We start from the raw sequence: 19,983 nt of genomic DNA on the forward strand, positions 1-19,983 counted from the left end.
GCACCCTCCACACACAGTTAAGTGCCTTCCTTGTAGTAAGTGCTCTGATCTACCAGCATGTTTTTTCAGTGTTTTCAAACTTAGGGTGGGCTTTCTCTTTTGGGTGGTGGTTTTAGATCAATCTTAAGTCCACCACTAGTTCCCCATTTCTACACTCTGTACAGTTTTTCTCAAATTGATTTGTTTTCCTGACAGGCTTGCATCAAGAGTGTGGGGGCAGCTTGCTGGATTTCAGTGTTTATTTTTCTATGTAAAGTTAATTTGAAATTTGAACATTCTCTGTTTTCTAGTTATGTTGAAGACATGGGCATTATCTAGTGTTATTTGATCTTCTCATTCTTTCTTTCTTTCTTTCTTTTTTTTGAGTCAGGGAGTATGTTGGTAGATTCAGATTTATGCCATCACCATTGTGTTGGCTACTTCAAATTCTTCCATAATGTTTACTCTAAATATAATTTACCAACAAGATATATAGGAATCCATTGACTCAAATTATCTTATCTTTCTGTTTAAGCTTCTGTATCTGTTAAGAATTCAATTGGGCTTCTGGTTGAGGGGACCCCAAAACCAATGGTTTAAACAAATTAGGGGTCTTTCTTGTGTAACAGGAAGTAGGGGGTAGTGGGCATTAGCTCAGCAGCATAGCAATGTCAGTGTTGATATCTCTGTGACATCTTAACCTTTTCCTTGTTGTTGCCATAGTTGTAATAAGGCTGCTCCACCTCTAGCATTACATCCAGAATCCAGACAGGAAGAAGAACAAAATGCAAAGGGCAAAAGGCGTTTGTGGACTGTCAGCTCCATTTTAAGGATCTTTACTAAAAACCCCATCCAAAAACTTTTGCTTATGCCTAATTGTCCAGGGCTGAGTTAATGATAATCTCTCGCTGCAAACAAAAGTGGGAAATGTAGTTTTTGTTCATTTTAGGGTTTTTGTTTGTTTTCCTAAGTACCTTATTGCCCATAACAAAATTGGGGAGCTATTAATAAGGAAAAGGATACTGAGTAGGCAACTAACAATTCTCCTCTACAGCTCCCAAATTCCAGAGTCAAGAGTTGCTGGTCTTGCACCATTGACTCAGAAACAATTCCCAGACCCATGACTATTGGCCATCTTTGGGAGGCTCTAGGAAAGCCTATATCAAGAGAGGTAAGAGAACGACAGAGGGACTAACCAACTATAGAAGAGAGCAAGAATAAAGCAAGACTGAAAATTGTCCCAGGCTGATTGACCCTTATCTCAGAAGAGGGCCAAAAAGCAAATAAATAGTTCTTTTTTAAGAAAAACAAAAAGCACATTAAGAAATGCCTTAGTTTATAAACAAGGACATAGTTATTATCATATCTTTGCTCTTTTCTCCACTCTTTCTCCAAATGGAAGTAATCCTATAATGGAACAACTTCTTGAGGAGATAAAATCTAGCAGAAGATCATCTGTTCTCAGCATGGAAAGATCTAATGCGCTAAATTCATTTCCAAAATGGCCCTCAGTCATCTCATCTAACACACACACACACACACACACACACACACACACACACAAACACATTCATAGAGACTTTCATGAATGATGCCCGCATAGATACATATATCCAAATAACCATTAATTCAGCTACTTGTCCATTTGAGTAACCTCATTTGCTGAAATATGTACATTATTCATTATTCTTTTGTCTTAAATGCAAGCTACTTTTGTAGGTACCCAATTATTTAAGATTCATTTCAGAGAATAGGGAACTAGATACTGAAAAATTCCCAGACATAAAGACAAACATCCAAGTTTATGAATACACCCATTTATTTACTCCAGCAGACAGAATCTTGGCATATAATGATTGCATTTTGATCCACAGAAAATTCTCAGGAGATATGAACTTCTTGTTCTACCACTAGCTAACTGTGCTATTTAGAGCAATTTACTTAGCCTCTCTGAACATCATTCCCCATTTTTAGAAGAATGATGTCGGTATTAGTGTTTCCTCTAAGTTTCAAGATCCTATAATTTTAGATATTCTTATATTCAATTAGTATTTGTTCAATGTCTGCTATGTATTAGGCACTATTATGTGTACTATGAACACATTATAGTCTAGTAATTATAATGAGGGGGGATTTCAAGTCAATTAAAAGGAGAAAGTAAATTAAATACCTAGGAATAAATTTAAACAAAAGGTGAAAGACCTATACACTGAAAACTACAAAACATTGCTGAAAGAAACTAAAGGGCTAAATGAATGGAAAGACATCTCATATTCATGGGTAGCAAGACTTACTGTTTTTAAGATGGCGACAGTACTCAAAGCAATCTACAGATTCAGTACAATCTCTATCAAAAATCCAACTGCCCTTTCTTCAAATTCATATGGAATTGCAAGGGGCCTTGATTAGCCAAAAACAGTCTTAAGAAGAGAACAGTAATGGGGCGCCTGGGTGGCTCAGTCAGTTAAGCGCCCAACTTCACCTCAGGTCGTGGTCTCATGGTCCATGAGTTCAAGCCCTGTGATGGGCTCTGTGCCGACAGCTCAGAGCCTGGAGCCTGCTTCGGTGTCTGTGTGTGTGTCTCTCTGCCCCTCCCTGCTTATGCCCTGTCTCTATCTGTCTGTCAAAAATAAATAAACATTAAAAAAAATTTTTTTAAAAAGAGAACAGTAAGAGGACTCACATTTCCTGATTTCAAAATTTACTATAAAGCTACAATAATCAAAATGGTGTTGTACTTGCATAAAGATAGACATGTGAACCAATAGAATAGAATTGAGAGGTCAGAAATAAGCCCATGCATCTATGACCAATTGATTTTTGACAAGGGTACCAAGTCCATTTAATTGGAAAAGAGCAGTCTTTTCAACAAAAAGTTCTGAGACAGCTGGATTTCCACATGTAAAAAGAATGAAGTTGGACATCTACCTCACATAATATATAAAAATTAAGTCAAAACGGTTTAGTAAACTAAATATAAGCACCGAAACCATAAAACTTAGAAGGAAACAGGGGTAGGTCTTCATGACCTTGGATTTGGCAATGGATTCTTAAATATGACACCAAATGCATGAGCAATGAAAGAAAAATAGATCAATTAGATTTCATCAAAATAAAAAACTTCTGTACATCAAAGGACACTATCAAGAAAGTGAAAAACCAACTGACAGAATGGGAGAATGTATTTGCAAATCATATATCTGATGAGGAATTAATATGTAAAATATAAAAAAGAATTCCTACAACTTGACACTAAAAAAAACCAAACAACCCAATTAAAAAATGGGCAAAGAACTTGAATAGAAAATTCTCCAAAGAAGAAATACAGATGGCCAATATGCTCAACATCACTGATCATTAAAATCATCATGAAAAACCACAATGAGATACCACTCTTCGCATCCATTAACATGCCTATTATTAAAAAAAAAAAAAAAAAAAAAAAAAAGGAGGAGTGCCTGGGCAGCTCAGTTGCTTAAGCATTGGATTCTTGATTTCTAGTCAGGTCATGATCTCTTGGTCATGAGATCAAGCCCTGTGTTGGGCATGGAGCCTGCTTGAGATTCTCTCTCTCTCCATTTCCCTCTCCCTCTGCACACCCCCAGAAAAAAAAAGGGAAAATAAAAAATGTTGGCAAACATTGGAAGTTGGAAACTTCCACTGCTGGTGGTAATGTAAAATGGTATAGCTACTATGGAAACAGACTGGTCGTTCCTCAAAACACAAAACATAAAATTACTATATGAGTCAGCAATTCCATTTGTAGGTATATAGCCAAAAGAATTAAAAACAGGGACTTTAATTTTTTTTTAACGTTTATTCATTTTTGAAAGACAAAGAGAGAAAGTGCAAGTAGGGGGTGGGACAGAGAGAGAAGGAGACACAGAATCCGAAGCAGGCTCCAGGCACTGAGCTGTTAGCACAGAGCCTGATGAGGGGCTCAAACTCATGAACTATGAGATCATGACCTGAGCCACAGTCAGATGCTCAACCACCTGAGCCACCAGGCTCTCCCAAAAAAGGAATATTAATAAATATTTGTATACCAATGTTCATTGCAGCATTATCACAATAGCTAAAAAGTGGAAGTGACTTAAGTGTCCATCAACAAATGATTGCATCAACCTATGCACATAATGGAGTATTATTCAGCCATAAAAAGGAATGAAATTCTGCTATATGTTCCAATATGGATGAAACTTGAAAACATGTGAATTACAGTAAGCCAGACACGGGGCGCCTGGGTGGCTTGGTCGGTTAAGCGTCCGACTTCGGCTCAGGTCATGATCTCACGGTCCGTGAGTTCGAGCCCCGCGTCGGGCTCTGTGCTGACCGCTCAGAGCCTGGAGCCTGTTTCAGATTCTGTGTCTCCCTCTCTCTCTGCCCGTCCGCTGTTCATGCTCTGTCTCTCTCTGTCTCAAAAATAAATAAACGTTAAAAAAAAAAAATTTAAAGTAAGCCAGACACAAAAAGGACAATTAATATAATTGTCCACTTTATATGAAATATTAGAATATGAAATATCTTCTATGAAATATCTAGAATAGGCAAATTCATAGAGGCAGAAAGTAGATTAGAGGTTGGGAGAAGGAAACTGTTGATTCATGGTCACAGAGTTTCTGTTTGGGTTTTGAAAAATTGGGACAATAGGAAATGGTGATTATTCATCCAGTGTTGTGAATGTAATTCCACTGAATCATACACTTAAAATTGGTTAAAATGGTAAATTTTATGTTACATATATTCTAACCACAATAAACATTTTTCCAAAAAATAAAAATGAGAAGGTAACACAGCTAGGTAAGAAGATTTGGAGACAGATGCTCTCACGTTATAGGAAGCTATTGGCTATGCCTTGAGACATGCATGCAGATGTATACAGACGCAGACTTATACATGCACAAACACAACTAGGTACCTAAACACTGATAGCCAGATGAACACAAGAGTTACATACCTACAATTTGCACTTGAAATATAAAGATGGTTGATTTTAAACCTCCATCAGAATTCAACCATCCACACAAAGGTGCACACACCTACACACTACATTATGTAACATAGCTACAAAGGTTGCCAAAGAACCTGTTAACCTACAGAAACACATGTTCTACATGCCTACACACACAGAAAGACATCCCACAGAAACCATGATGGATGATGTAACAGCAAAAGAGTTCAAGGGCATGTAATGGATTCACTGATTGATAGGTAGGAGAATCTGGGTAGTGAGCAAAAAGATAAATATTGGAAGCTAAGAGTTGTATGGAAGGGAGGGAATTGGAGGATGGGTCAAATGGGTGAGTGGGAAGATGAGTGGCTGTCATAAGAAAACATCATACGGCTTCTTTGTCAAAGAGATTCAAATCAGAATAAGCTTGAGTTGCCAAGTTTTACTCTTTCTCTCACCTGTTACTATATGATCTCTGGTTATCAGAGAACAAGCTATATATTCAATTACCTTTATAATTACACTAGCCCTTCCAGCTGGTCCCCACACAATTATAGAGGAGTTCTCGGGTGAGTTCAATGAGCTTCCTGCTGTCTTCTTTCTGCCCAGATACAATGAATCCTCCTCATACATTGTCTGAATTCAGCAGTGGGAAGGCCCCATGCCCACTGGCCTCCAGCTGGGGATGGTGGGTGAGGAGGGAAGTCCCAGACTGACCAAGATCTTTTTACTGATGGTTGAGCTGAGGAAGTGATCTGGAAATGGTGAGTCAGGAGCCAGTGATCAGCATTTAGAGCTGACATTCAAAGGGAGTAGCCAATGAGAAGAGAAACAAGATCTTCAAGATGAGCAGGAGTGAGGCCTGAGTGCAAGACATCCCCCAGGACATACCTATTGTGTTGGTCCTGGTGTCCTTTGTGGAGGCAAAAGCTGTACCTGGGGCACCTGGGTGACTCAGTTGGATAAGCGTCTGACTTCGGCTCAGGCCACAATCTCACATTTTGTCAGTTGGATCCCCACATTGGGCTCTGTGCTGTCAGTGCAGAGCCTGCTTCAGATCCTCTTCCCCTCTCTTTCTCTGTTTCTCTCTCTCTCTCTCTCTCTCTCTCTCTCTCTCTCTCTCAAAAATAAAACCTTTAAAAAAGAACAACAGAAAACAAGCTGTACCTCAGCAGAGAGTTGCTTATGGCAGTACTTAGCTAGAGCCTGCCAGGAAATCACGAAGGAGGCACAAGGGCTCTGCCTCTAGTCTCTTTCCTGGGCCTTTTCACCTCAGCACTGGCACTTTATTTTTCTCTCTTCAGAAACTAATTCCCTTCTACCTCCTATTAAAATCTTGAATGACCATGAGAATTAACGTCTTATCCTTCTCTGTTTGGAAAGAGAATCCTCACCACTAACCAATAAAAGCAGAATGAGTTACATACAATTATCAGTACTTCCTCTTTTTCAGCCTGTTTTGAAAAGCTGAAAAACAGCCTAGGCTAGTATAGGGTGTTACAATTTAGCAAACAAAGTGACATCTTGGTCTGTTCTGTTTTTTCCTGAGTTTCATAATACAGTAATTTTCTGAAGAGAGCATACGGATTGAATAGAAGTTGGTCTTTAATAGAAAGCCAAGATTGGCTTTGATTTTTGACTATAAGTATTATCTTTTTTAAAAAAGTACAGTACTTTTTAAAAAATGTTTATTTATTTTTGAGAGAGAGAGAGCGTGAGCAGGGGGGGAGGGACAGAGAGAGAGGGAGACAGAGAATCCAAGGGGGCTCTAGACTCTGAGCTGTCAGCACAGAATCCAACGTGGGGCAGAACTCACGAACTATGAAATGTGAGATCATGACCTGACCTGAGCTGAAGTTGAAAGTTTAACTGACTAAGCCACCCAAGCACCCCCAAACTACACTACTTTCAGTGAATTTTTAAACGAGTATAACTGTTATAATTTTAACAGATATTAATAACATTTGGGATGGGTGTTTGTGTGTATGTAAGTGCCAGAGATATATGATTTTGCTGGGTGAAGTCTATGGTTCATGAAATCACTATTCTCAATACCGAGAGCAGTTAAAAAATGTTTTTGTCATTTGGCTGTTATAAGTCCATAGTACAAGTTATTTGAACATAAAGGATGTTGATTCTTAGATAAAATTATCATGTTCTGGCTCTTCACTTACTTTGAATTCAATTGTAGTAGAAAAATTATTCTATCTTTGAAAATAATTTAACTTTTGTAAGCATGCATGCATGGATAACTCCAAAATGAATAGTGAACTTAAAAAGCTGAAAACTCTTCTGACAGCAGCTTAACTTAATTCTGGAAGAAATTAAGGAAGAGAAACATCAGAAGTATGTCCCCTCTTTTAGATATAATACAAACTCAAGACAAATATTCTTGACTTGAACCATCTGAGAAAAGATTCTGACTGTCTTTCCATGTGATTTGCATATAACTCACATGCCTACACAAAATATCACAAGCCAGCTGCCTCTGTAGGTTTCCTATTCAGAGGAAAGAAAGCAGACCATTGTCAGAGTGAGGGAGGTGAGGAATGAAGACCAGCAGCTAGGCATGGACTCCACGGTTCGCCTAAGCCCGCACTGAGACAAGGGCCTACCAACTTCGTTCCCCAACCCCCATCCCGCCCAGCTCCCCCTACCCTGATGACAGGGACTACTCCAGGTGCTCCGGCCAGGAGGCCTGAAACATAGAGCCAGTGTGGATAACCAGGTGGTATTTTGTTTTGTGTTTTTCTTTAAGATGTGTATGGATTAAAAGTCTGTGTTTCTGTTTTAAATGTTAGGAGTTTTCATTTTTTGCTTTGAAGTAAAAACAAAATGTCTTTTTTAGGAAAATAACACTTGTTTAGAAAACATAGAAAAGCATAGAAAAATTAGAAAACATAGATAAGCAGGGGTGCCTGGGTGGCTCAGTCAGTTAAGCGTCCGACTCTTGATTTTGGCTCAGGTCATGATCTCATGGTTTGTGAGATCGAGCCCCACATCCAGCTCTGTGCTGACAGCATGGAGCCTGCTTGGGATTCTCTCTCCCTCTCTCTCTGACCCTCCCTGGCTTGCTCGCTTTCTCTCTCTCAAAATAATTAAATAAACATTAAAAACATTTAACAACAGAGAAACATAAATAAGCAAAAAAATTATATATGTATAAAAAATATCAGTTTATAAACCTATGTCTAGAATATTTCCATTTTGATTTGATTAGATATATATTGTGTGTATATATAATCATTTTTTAAAAAATAAAAATGGTAATATTCTAGACATAGAAATTTGTAAACTGATAATTTTTTACAGAATATATAAGGAACATTCTTCGATATCACTATATAGACATTTATAACCTCATTCATGGGCACATGATATTTTATTAGAAGTAGCATTATTAATTTACCTTCAATTGCTGGACACATGTCGTAAAAGTGTTTCACCATTATTTGCAGTACTATGCTAAAACATACTTGTACGTTCATCTGTTTATATGAACTGTTTACTTCCTCAGGATAAAATTCTAGAAGAGTTGTTAACTATACTCTTTTTAAGGTTTTTGATTCATTTAGATAAATTTCCCTACAGTAAGATTATTATCCGTCTACATTCCAACCAGCTGAGTGTCATCATGTTCATTTCTATACACTGTCAACAAAACAGAATATTAAAATTCTTAAAAAACTGTTTTCAGAAGAAAATAAAATGAAGACTTGTGGAGAAGAAACGTATAACTATAAATGAAGGAAATAAGGACAAGGCAGGAGAAATAATGTTCTTTTTCCCAGACACCTCTAACTCTAATCAGATTCCTTAGTTTTTCTTCCTCTTATTTATTTATTTAGGTCATGTTAGGGACATTGTAGTAGACACTCACCAAACTGATTTCTTTTCTTCCTATGCACACAGCCAGACTACATTTCCCAGGCTCCCTTGAGGCTAGGCATGATCATGACTTCTGTCTAGCAGAATGTGGATGGGAATGCTCATATGTTGTGAAGCCTGGCCCCTGATCCTCTCCTCAGTTCTCTTTTTTTGTCTGCTTGATGTAGAGGCCTCTGAAACTTTGGAAGATGGCAATATCCCAGAAAGAAGGAGCCCAGGTCCTTAAATCACTTTATGGAAGGCCATTGTCAAATCCCCATACTAAATTGTAACATGCAGTTAATATGTTTTCTTAACCACCGAGATTATAGAAAAACTGTAAAATTCAGATAAACGAAAGAAAAAATTACCCAGAATTCTGAATACCAGAGGTTAACTAATTGTTACAGAAATTAGTCTACTCTGACAAATCCAGGCATGTTGCTGCTTTTAGTCAACCCACATTGGAATTAGTGTTAAAAAAAAAAAAATGAGGGCTTAGGAACCCCTGGGTGGTTCAGTTGGTTAAGCGTCCAACTTTGGCTTAGGTCATGATCTTGCGGTCTGTGAGTTGGAGCCCCGCGTTGGGCTCTGTGCTGACAGCTCAGAGCCTGGAGCCTGCTTCAGATTCTGTGTCTCCTTCTCTCTCTGCACCTCCCCAACTGACACTCTGTCTCTCTCTCTCAAAAGTAAATAAACATTAAAAAAAAAAAAAAAAAAAGAGGGCTTGGTATTATTTTCTCTTTCACAACATCATCCTCTGTTTTGAATACCTATTGTGGAAAATAATAAGCTATTATGTATACAGTAATTATATAGAGAAAACTGTGTTTATGTGGAAGGTGTATTTTTCCGTACATACATCTCACATTCATATATTCATGCCAAAGGAGTAGAACATTGACATAAGTAAATAACTTAATATCACTTACTTGATTTTGGATGTTGTCAGCCTGTGGTCAGAAATGTACACTTAGGTTTGAGGGAGACAGTTGTTTTTTTTTTTTTAATTTTTTTTTCTTAACGTTTATTTATTATTGAGAGACAGAGAGAGACAGAGCATGAGCATGGGAGGGGCAGAGAGAGGAGGAGACACAGAATCTGAAGCAGGCTCCAGGTTCTGAGCTGGCATCACAGAGCCTGTCGCGGGGCTCGAACTCACAAACTGCAAGATCATGACCTGACCCAAAGTCGTCCGGACACAACCGACTGAGCCACCCAGGTGCCCCGAGGGAGACACTTTTAACGAATCATTCCATTTGTTCCCCAAATTCCTAGCTCCTATGAAGTTAGGAAGATCATGTGGCCAATGAAGTGTGAGCAGAAGCCCCAGATATTCCTTCTGGTTGGAAGTAGTGAAAAAAGTACCTGAGATCCTCTTGTCTCTGTTTCTGCTGCTGTGGAGGGTGCAAGATACAGAGAATTGTATGAGCCTTGTATTTAGGACAAGATAGGTTTATGTTGCAGTTATCCAATTAATCTGAAATCCCAGTGTTTTTTTTATGTAGTTGTTTTTATGTAGTTGTTTTTAGTTATGTAGTTGTTTTGGATTTTTTGAGCCCCAAGTAACTTATGAAATAAATTTAAATTACACTTACTCTATGTGAGAACCGATGATGGTGTAGAGACATAAAGACAGTAATGACAAAGAATGAGTGGGATTTCTTGCCCTGCTAGGCAAGTACATGTATCACCTATTTTCCACCTGTTAATAATGAAAAGTGATGTATGGCAAGGAGTGGAGAAATTAGTTTACAAAGAGATATAAAATGAAGCACAGACGCTTTGCTCCTTTAGTATCTAATAGCTTTAAATGAATTTTCCTCAAATCAATGAATGATACTTCTCTATTGTACCTGAATTTTTTATAATGAATTTGCATTATTTTTATAATTAGAAAAATGTATTTCTATTTTGAAAAGAAAAATAATCACTGTTAGTGAATGAAGAATGAGTAATTGTTTCCTCCACTGACCTGTATTCAAGAGCACCTAACACAAACAATGCTTATCAGCTTCTTTAACTGTTTAATTCAAAGCCTGAATTCCTTGAGGGCAGATGCAGGATTGGAATTTGAGAAGCAAACACAGTGAGGGGGCACCTCATGGAGGCTCAAATATGTGAGTTGCCTATTGAATGTACCTACATGGTGCATATTTACCTATCATCTCTTTCATTTCTGGGATTATTTGCTTCTGTTTCAAGTGATATTCCAAAGAGCTTTATGGGCTCTGGACTGGCCCGTAAGTTCACACTTAACAGGGTCCAGCGATGCAATAATAGAATTGCCAAAAACAGCATCTGAATTTCTTGTTAAATGGAGTCTCTGTGCGCAGACTCCGCTTCACTGGCATCATTACTCTCCCAGAAAAAAACAGGAAACCAATTATAACACCAGTTCCCTACCTTTTTATACTTTTGTATTGCCCAATTACTACATGTAGGTAAGTACATCAGAAATCATCTTGTTATAGCTATAGATAAAATTCTTGTTATCCTGTTACCCATTTTAGCTCCTTTTTCCTTTGCAAGTTATTTGCTGCCATGCCTTAGTCTATGAACAGCTGAAGGTCATTTTCTAAATAAGAAACTCAGCCAATTTATTTCAATTTTCCCATTTTTAAAAAGTTTTGGCTACCAGGAGCATAAGATTTCATTTGTGATAAATTACCAAATTTCAAGTAAGTGGTAAATGAAAATTGCCTGGTATTGTGTAAGGAGGGGTAATTTAAACTCTTTGTGGGAAGCAATTGGTATTTTAAATAAGCCTTCTGTTGACTGTCTAAAACTATTTTAAAGGGCTCCATGCAGTGCTATATCTTTAAATTTACTTTACTATTATAGTCATTTTACTAGCTACAGAACTACAGCCATCTATCTCTGGTTGTCTCTTTCTGACACCCACAGATGTATCCACCCACACACTCACCCACGCAAACCTACACTCTGACTCACATTCAGAACAATTGTCAAAAAATCCCCACTCCCTGTCTAACTAAAATGTTCCTTTCAAACACAGGCTACTTGTTTGATCTATTTCCCTGTATCTGTGAGTCAGTTAAGTCTTGTCTGATCTACCCAGTAGATGAGAGCCTACATGTATGTTTTTTTTTAATATGGATTTGGCAAACCTGATACATATTCAAGCATTTGAGATCATAAAAGCCTGGTGAGCAGTTTTTTACTCCCAACAGTTTTGACATCAAATCTGTGGGTTTTTTCCTAACACCAACCAATTTTCCAACTCTCCAAACACCAACGGTGTGTCCTACAATGCAATTCTGACACTAACTACCAGAGTTAGCACAGACCCAACAGGTTAAGAGCTCATTCCCACAAGACTGCCCTACTTTAGACACCAATCACACATCCCAGGCCAACCATATTTCTGAGGAATAGGCTATAAATTAGATGTTCCCATGACCCCTTTCTAAGATTCCATTAATTTTGTTAGAATGGCCCACAAATGTCAGAAGCAGTTTACTTGCTATTACTGGTTTATTACAAAGGATACAATTCAGGAACAGCCAAAAGGAAGAGATATGTTGGGCAAGATACAAGATGGGATTGGGAGGGCAAAGAGCTTCCATGCCATCTCTGGGCATATCACCCTCCCAATACCTTGATATGTTTATCTGCCACGAAGGTCTCTGAATCTCATCATTTAGTGGTTTTGATGGAGATTGCCCTACATAGGCATGGTTGTGACTAAGTCTATCTCCAGCTTCTCTCTCCTCCCTGGAGGTCAGCGGGGTGGGGCTGAAAGTTCTAGCTCACTAACAAGGTTGGCTCCTCTGGCAAGCCCACATGCTAAAGCCACATAGGGGTCCACCAGAGTCATCTCATTAGCATATACAACTCAGGTGTGGTTGAAAGGGTGTTCTTAAGAGGGGTGCTCCTGGCACCTGTTTCAGGAAATTCTAAGGGTAGAAGCTCTATGTCAAGAACCACAAAGACCAAATATACATTTATCACATTTGGGAACATTTACTATAAATTAATTCTTATCCAAATGCTGGCAATTATTTCTAATTTAAAATATTATTCTAGAACTGGCAACAAGTCCATGGCTATCATTCCAGTTAGCCTGAAGAATGAGAAGAGCTCCAGTTTAATATCACATGCATCTACCTGGACTATTGAGCACTTTCATGAGGGAAGGAAGAAAGGATGTACTTCATTTCATTAAATGAGAGCAGAGCATCATTTCACTCATATATATCTTTTATCCAGTGTCATCTAGTATCTGAATCACAGCTGGGATCCAGATAGAAAGGATAAGACTGAAATCTCCAAGTAAATGCACTAAAGCTTTTTTTTTTTTTTTTTTTTTTTTTTGGTACATTGCTCATAGGAGTGACCCGTGGACATATACTCTATGCCCATTTAATTTAATTTTACATAGATTATTAACAAGTTTGTTTATGTGACTTACCAACCAGTCAGCCAATTAGGAGCATCAAATTAAAACAACAAATTTGAAAGAGAGGCTGCTAAAGATAGGTGGAATTCTGTCAGTCTGAAATGACAGCTGACAATCTCAAAGCAGACAGCAAGAAATTTGTGAGAAATAAATTAAAAGTCTGAGGACATTCAGTGTAGGAATGAACCATTCAGTACATTCCAGGACTACCTGAGGGTATCATTGCTTTATAGTATAGAGAATTGAGTTTTATAATTCTGATAATGAATCTTCAGTAGAAAACTCAGTTTGGCTCTGTTTGAGAGGTTAAAATATGTAACCCATTTATTTATGTAGAAATAGTTTCAGGGGTGCCTGAGTGGCAAGTCATTTGGTTGACTTGATTTCTGCTCAGGTCATGATCTCACAGTCTTGAGATTAAGCCCCACGTAGGGCTCCACGCTAGCCTGCTTGGGATTCTCTTTCTCCCTCTGCCCCTCTTCTTCCTTCTCTTCTCTCTCTCTCTAAAAAAAAAAAAAAAGGAAGGAAGGAAGGAAGGAAAGAAAAAAATAAAGAAAAAGTTTCAAGTAAATTTTTATTATTATTTAATTGATTTTTTTAAGTTTATTTATTTATTTTTGAGACAGAGAGAGCACAAGTGGGGGAGGGGTAGAGAGAGAGGGAGACACAGAATCCAAAGCAGGCTCCAGGCTCTGAGCTGTCAGTGCAGAACCCAATGTGGTGCTTGAACCCACAAACAGTGAGATCATGACCTGAGCCAATGTCGGATGCTTAACCAAATGAGCCACCCCACCCAGGTGCCCCTCAAGTAAATTTTTAAAAATAACAAAGTAGTATGTATTCATTTTATTTAAAACTTCATTCTTTATAGAAGAGCATAAAGAGAGAAGTAAAAACTTTTCATTTAACTGCCCCTACCCCTTCAATCATACTTCACAGATGTCCTTACATTTTCTATAGTTAATTTTTTTTTTTTTTACATTTTGGTACTTAATGGGGGAAACCCCAGAAATCTAGGAAATTCATTTATCTAGAGAACCCATTTTCTCATGATCTTGGCTAAAGGTAGCAGGGCTATATCTATAACCACAGTCCCCATACACTAATCTGGTTAGGATGTTTTCTTACAGAAAAAGATAATACCAGCCCTAAATATGGAGATCAAAGATAGTATTATCTCTCCTTGATACTAGCTTCTGTATTCACATCTCTTTATAACCACTTCTCATTGGTTTTTTGGATATAAGACAAAATTCTTCAAGAGTACCACTGTTTATTTCAAAGATGAGTTCAATCATTGATTGCCTGTGTGGCTCAACGTCCTTTTTAAATTATGCCAACAAGTGCTCACTTCAGCAGCACATATACTAAAATTGGAACACTATAGAGATTAGCATGGCCCCTGCACATGGTTTAGCAGGAGGGGCTAGCCTCTTGGCCTGACCACTTCCTGTCTGCACCAGATGGAAAAAGCACCAAACTTCCACTGCTACCATCATATCACCTTCAGAGGTAGCCTCTAACAGGAGCTGACTTCCCATAGGCCCCAAATCAGTCTCAGTCATGGGCTCTAGGGTCGCAAGTGAAGGCCTGATAAATCTAAGCAGGAACCTGATGTGTGCCAAAAATTTCTGTCAGAATAAAAACAAAGATTTCTTATTTGCTTGTTTTTTTAAAACAACAGGCAACGTTAAGGTACAGAATTTCAATATATGCTTATACCATTTGAGGTCAAAGTTTGCTCAGCAAGAAACAAATTTCCATTTGTAACCACTCTTTTCTTATGAATTCTATGTAGATTGCAATTGAGGCATATCTATAGGAAACTTAAAACTTTCATAAGTAACACATGAATTTTTGATGCATTCAAAATACAGATTGGTGAGGTTATCAAAATAGAATCATATTTCAAAATAAGAAATACTGTGAGTCAGGACAGTCCTACCAATTATAGCAAACTTGTTTCTGAAAGACTTAGTGCCTGGGTCAGCACGATGATAGCAAAGTAACGTTTTATCAAAATGGTGTCATTAGGAATGGGTGGCAATATTTTAACCCTTTCTCCCAAGAGTTCCAAAATGCTTTTTTAGCATGTTTATAAATATTTGCTTTTGTGCGATTTCAGGAAAAGCTTTCCATACAAACATTTGGCTTCCAATGAGTCACCCCCAGTCTGGTTCACATCCAGAAGCTTCCTGCTTGGCTATCAGTGAATATTGGGCTCAATAACTGCCTTATTTTTATAACTTTCTTCAATGAAGATCAGAAAGGTGGTGGACCGAGAAAGACCTACTGAGATAAATATAAGAACACTCTTGTTTTCTTGAGAGAGTTTGACAACTATGTGCCAATACCCTAACTACCATTTAAGCTGAGCTTAATGCTGGGATTGTGATGGATTTGTTTTTGACCTTTTAAAAAACATCCAGATGATGTTGTTACTTTTTTTAGTCATCATGTATATTTGCTAGCTAAGGACACCCCAGAATTCAGAATTACAATATGCAATTTTACTTTTACTGTTATTGGATCTGAAAACCATCAACTGAAAGCAACAGTAAGAGTAAATTACTTTTCCCCAAATTGAAATTGAAAAGAATGAGGGTCCTTAGTTAAGAATTTAAATAAATATTTCTTCAGCTAGAATTACAAAACCTTTAAGCAAACAAGAAAGCAACAGTGATGAAGCATATGAATTAGCAATAATCTTTCTGTATTTTCATTCCTAAAGGGAAAATTTTGGGGGTTGAAATGGCACAGTATGTATCTTGGGGGTAAAATGTCAATATGATAAAAATACTAAAATTTCCAGGCATAATAATGTGAATTACAGATTTTTAAGAAAAGAAATCAGTACCTTGCAAATTATACAGTAGGTAGAATATATTATTTATTCCTCTTTATTGGATTAGAATAAGGGTTGCAAATTCATGGTCCTTTTATCTTGAATTGCACTCATGTACCTAGTCTTACTTTGTTTGCATATTATATATTTTTTAAATGTTTATTTATTCTGAGAGAGAGAGAGGGCATGAGTGGAGGAGGAGCAGAGAAAGAGAGAGAAAGAGAGAGAGAGAATCCCAAGCAAGCTCTGAGCTGCCATTCGTAGAGCCCGATGTAGGGCTCAATCTCACAAACCATGGGATCATACCCTGAGCCAAAATCAAGAATCAGACGTCTAACCGACTGAGCCACCCAGGCACCCCTGCATGTTACATATTAAATGCTTAGGAATAGTCTCTGTTCTCTCTTACCTCCTAAAAACTCTCTCCCCATTGTTCTTGAAATGTGTATTTCTCTGTCTACATTTTATTTTTCCAAATTTTTATATGGACTTGGATATAAAAGCTCCATCACTTTTTCTTCACTTCTTTCATACATTGGTGAATGATAACTTTCACTTAGCCTTCAAGTGAAAAAGGCAATGAAGAGTGGTGAAGACTGTGATGAAATAGGAAAGCACATGCCCATTTAATATGAGGGTACACTGCTAAGCACCAGTAAATATGTCAATAGCCATATCTTCCAAATTTTCAAGAGAAAGCCTGAAAATATTTAAATATTTTATGATTCAATGCTTTAAAAACAAGAAATGCCATTTTAAGAGGCCAAAAACACCAACAATTACCACTGGAAAATGTGAGAGATTAAATATATGTACTTCAGTTCACATTAGGAGAGGAGAGAGAGAGCGAAAGTGCTGAGAACCCTGGAGTGGTGTCCCTCACGGGCTGCCTTCCACCTCTCAGTCCACCACCAGAGCATACATTGTTCTGTGGGACATTTAGTGCCATCAGTCATCTCTGATCCACTTATAGAAACTTTCCCCTAATTTGCTCCAGAGTGAACATTCCACACTTGAATTCGTACTTGCTGGGAGAGATGGAAAAATCAATCTTAGGGCAATTATAACAATAACAGTAATGAACTTATGTTGAGAGGCACTATATAATCTTTCATTTAACAAATATCTACTGAATACCTGCTATATGCTAGAACTATGTTTTTGTGATGTGTTAGGCACTTTGTAGGCATTGGAAATAAAACAGTTTTTTAACAAAGAAAAAAATGCCTGTCCTTATGGAAATTAGATTCATTGGGGAGACAGATAATAAATAAGATGAATAAGTATATTAAGTATAATGAATTAAGTATATTAAGTTATACTTAATAAAGTACTATTAGTGGATGGTGATAAATGCTATGGAGAAAACTAAAGTAAGAAAGAATAATTTCTCTGGTTCTCCAGTGTATAATTGGAATAGAATACTTGGTAACTGGCAGAACCTCCACATTGATTTCCTTTCCTTTTTTTAATGTTTATTCTTTTTTTTTTTTTAATTTTTTTAATGTTTATTTTTGAGGGACAAAGCATGAGCAGGGGAGGGGCAGAGAGAGAGGGAGACAGAATCGGAAGCAACCTCCAGGATTTGAGCTGTCAGCACAGAGTCCAATGTGGGGCTTGAACTCATGAACCATGAGATAATGACCTGAGCCAAAGTCAGACATTTAACTGACTGAGCCAGCCAGACACCCCATGATTTCTTGCACTGTGGGATAAAAGTTGTATTAGTGGGGAAGACAAAGTGAAATATCTGAAACTGATTTGCACCTTCACATGATAGTAACTAAAAACAATATCATGTCCTGAGGGAATGGCAGAGTTTTATGCTACCGTTTAAGACCTAAAGAATACTGGCCCTCATTTATCCCCATTTAATTCACTAGTCCACTGGCTCTTAAAAAATGTCTGATCCTAAGGAATAATAAAGTCAGCCATATAATTGCCCTGATTGCAGTTGCCATGCCAGATGTAATCTCTGCTGGAACAGAGGTTCCAGCCTCTGGTACCTTGCATTGATTAGCAAATACATTCATTTCTATTGCTATCGAGGAATGGGAACAGAAATATATGAATGACAGAGACATTTACACTCCTGACAAGGGTTAAATCTTTCACCCTCTGTCATAATATAACCCAAGGAACCTGGACTGCCTGGGCATTCTGCATATCACTATGATCCACTATACTGAAGGTACCATGTGTGATGGTTTTAAATATGCCCACAAATTCTTTGATATTTCTTCCTTCAAGAGAAAGAGCTTAATGCCTGTTCCCTTGAGTGTGGGCTGGCATTAGTGACTTAGTTCTAACAAATAAAATATTGCAGATGTGATAGTATGTGTCTTCTAAGACATTACAGCTTTATTCCTTGTTCTCTCTTGGATCACTTACTGTGAAGGAGGTCAGGTACCATACGATAAGGACACTGAAGCATCCCTTTCAGAGAGATTCATGTGGAAAGGAGCTAGGCTTTCTGTCAAAAGCCATGTGAATGAGCCATGTCAGAAGCAGTTCCTCCAGCCCCAGTCAAGCCTTCAGATGACTGCAGCCCCGGACAGCATCTTGCCTATAACTTCAAGAGAGACCTTAAGCTATACTTCCTGGCAGATCTATGCTGTAAGAGGTATCTGTGATGGGAAAAGACATTTTATATAATTTACAGCAAGCCCTAGTAAGAGAATCACTATGTATACTTTAGAGTTCTGGAACAATGTTATACCATCTACAGTAGACATCATTAAAAGTACGGTTCCTGATGTGCTACTAGGCCCTGGTATAGACAGAACACCTGATCTTGGGACATACAGTGGCTATGCAGCCAGAACTGTTCATTACAAGGTGTGTTCTGTCAGATCCACTAAGCCATAAGGTCATGTGAGCCCAGTAGAAGTCCATAGTGAGATGGAAATGGTACATTTAGGGTTAGTCATGAGCAGGGCCAGAGGTCAAGTTAGCTGCATATGTAGGTGGCTTAGACTTCTGGTTCATTCACCTCTATGGCACCATTGCCTCTCTCTCAGGTTACACTCATGTGGTTTTTTGGGGAGGTGGGGAATGGTAGAAAGGAGGACAGGCAAGTCCCTATGATCACTTCATGGAAAAGAAAAAAACCTGTTTTGATATACAGATAGATCAGCTTGGTATATGGTGAAGCAAGAAATGAGCCACTATATTAGAATCCTCATTCAAAGATGGCCCTAGAAGGTAGCAGTAATTGGAAGAGCTTTGGTGGTACACCTGGTCATCTATATTATATGGAAAGAAAAGTAGCCTAAAATATAAGACTCATGTGATGAATAGTGTAGCTGCTTAGTCAGGGGTTTGGAAGAAAGATTCAAAAATTGGGAACAAGCAGGTCTAGAGAAGAAGCATGTGGATAGATCTACAGGAGTTCATTCTTCCAGCTGTTGGAAGTATTGAAGGACTCCCATCCAGAATATATTAAAAACCTTTCACATCTCAATTATAAGGAATGAAACAATCCATTTTAAAATGGGCAAAAGATTTGAACAGACACTTTATCAAAGAGGATATATGGATGACAAATAAGCACATGAAAATATGTTCAAAATCATTAGTCATAAGGAAATGAAACACTATTTCACAGGAGAATAGCTGAAATTAAAAAGACTGAACACACTGTACACTTAAAATTAATACAATGTTATATATCAATTATATCTCAGTTAAATTTTTTTCAAAAAAAGACTGAACATCCCAAGTACTGGTGAAGATACAGAGTAACTGGAACTCTTTCACCTCTGGTGAGAATGTAAAATATTGAAAAACAATTTGGCGGTTTCTTTAAAAGTTAAATGTACACTTACTATATATGATCCATCTATTTTGCCTCTATTTATTTACCCAAGAGAAGAGGAAGCATTTGTTTACATAAAGACACATATGCACATATATGCT

At 37.7% G+C, this 19,983-nt stretch overlaps 1 pseudogene; it reads left to right on the forward strand.

Moving 5' to 3' along the window:
* Positions 1-14,563: 14,563 nt before the first annotated feature.
* LOC132674058 (U6 spliceosomal RNA) lies at positions 14,564-14,658 on the forward strand (annotated as a pseudogene).
* Positions 14,659-19,983: the final 5,325 nt, after the last annotated feature.

This window comes from Panthera onca, chromosome C1 (genome assembly GCF_046562875.1).
Source record: "Panthera onca isolate mPanOnc1 chromosome C1, mPanOnc1 haplotype 2, whole genome shotgun sequence".
Taxonomy (NCBI): Eukaryota; Metazoa; Chordata; class Mammalia; order Carnivora; family Felidae; genus Panthera; species Panthera onca.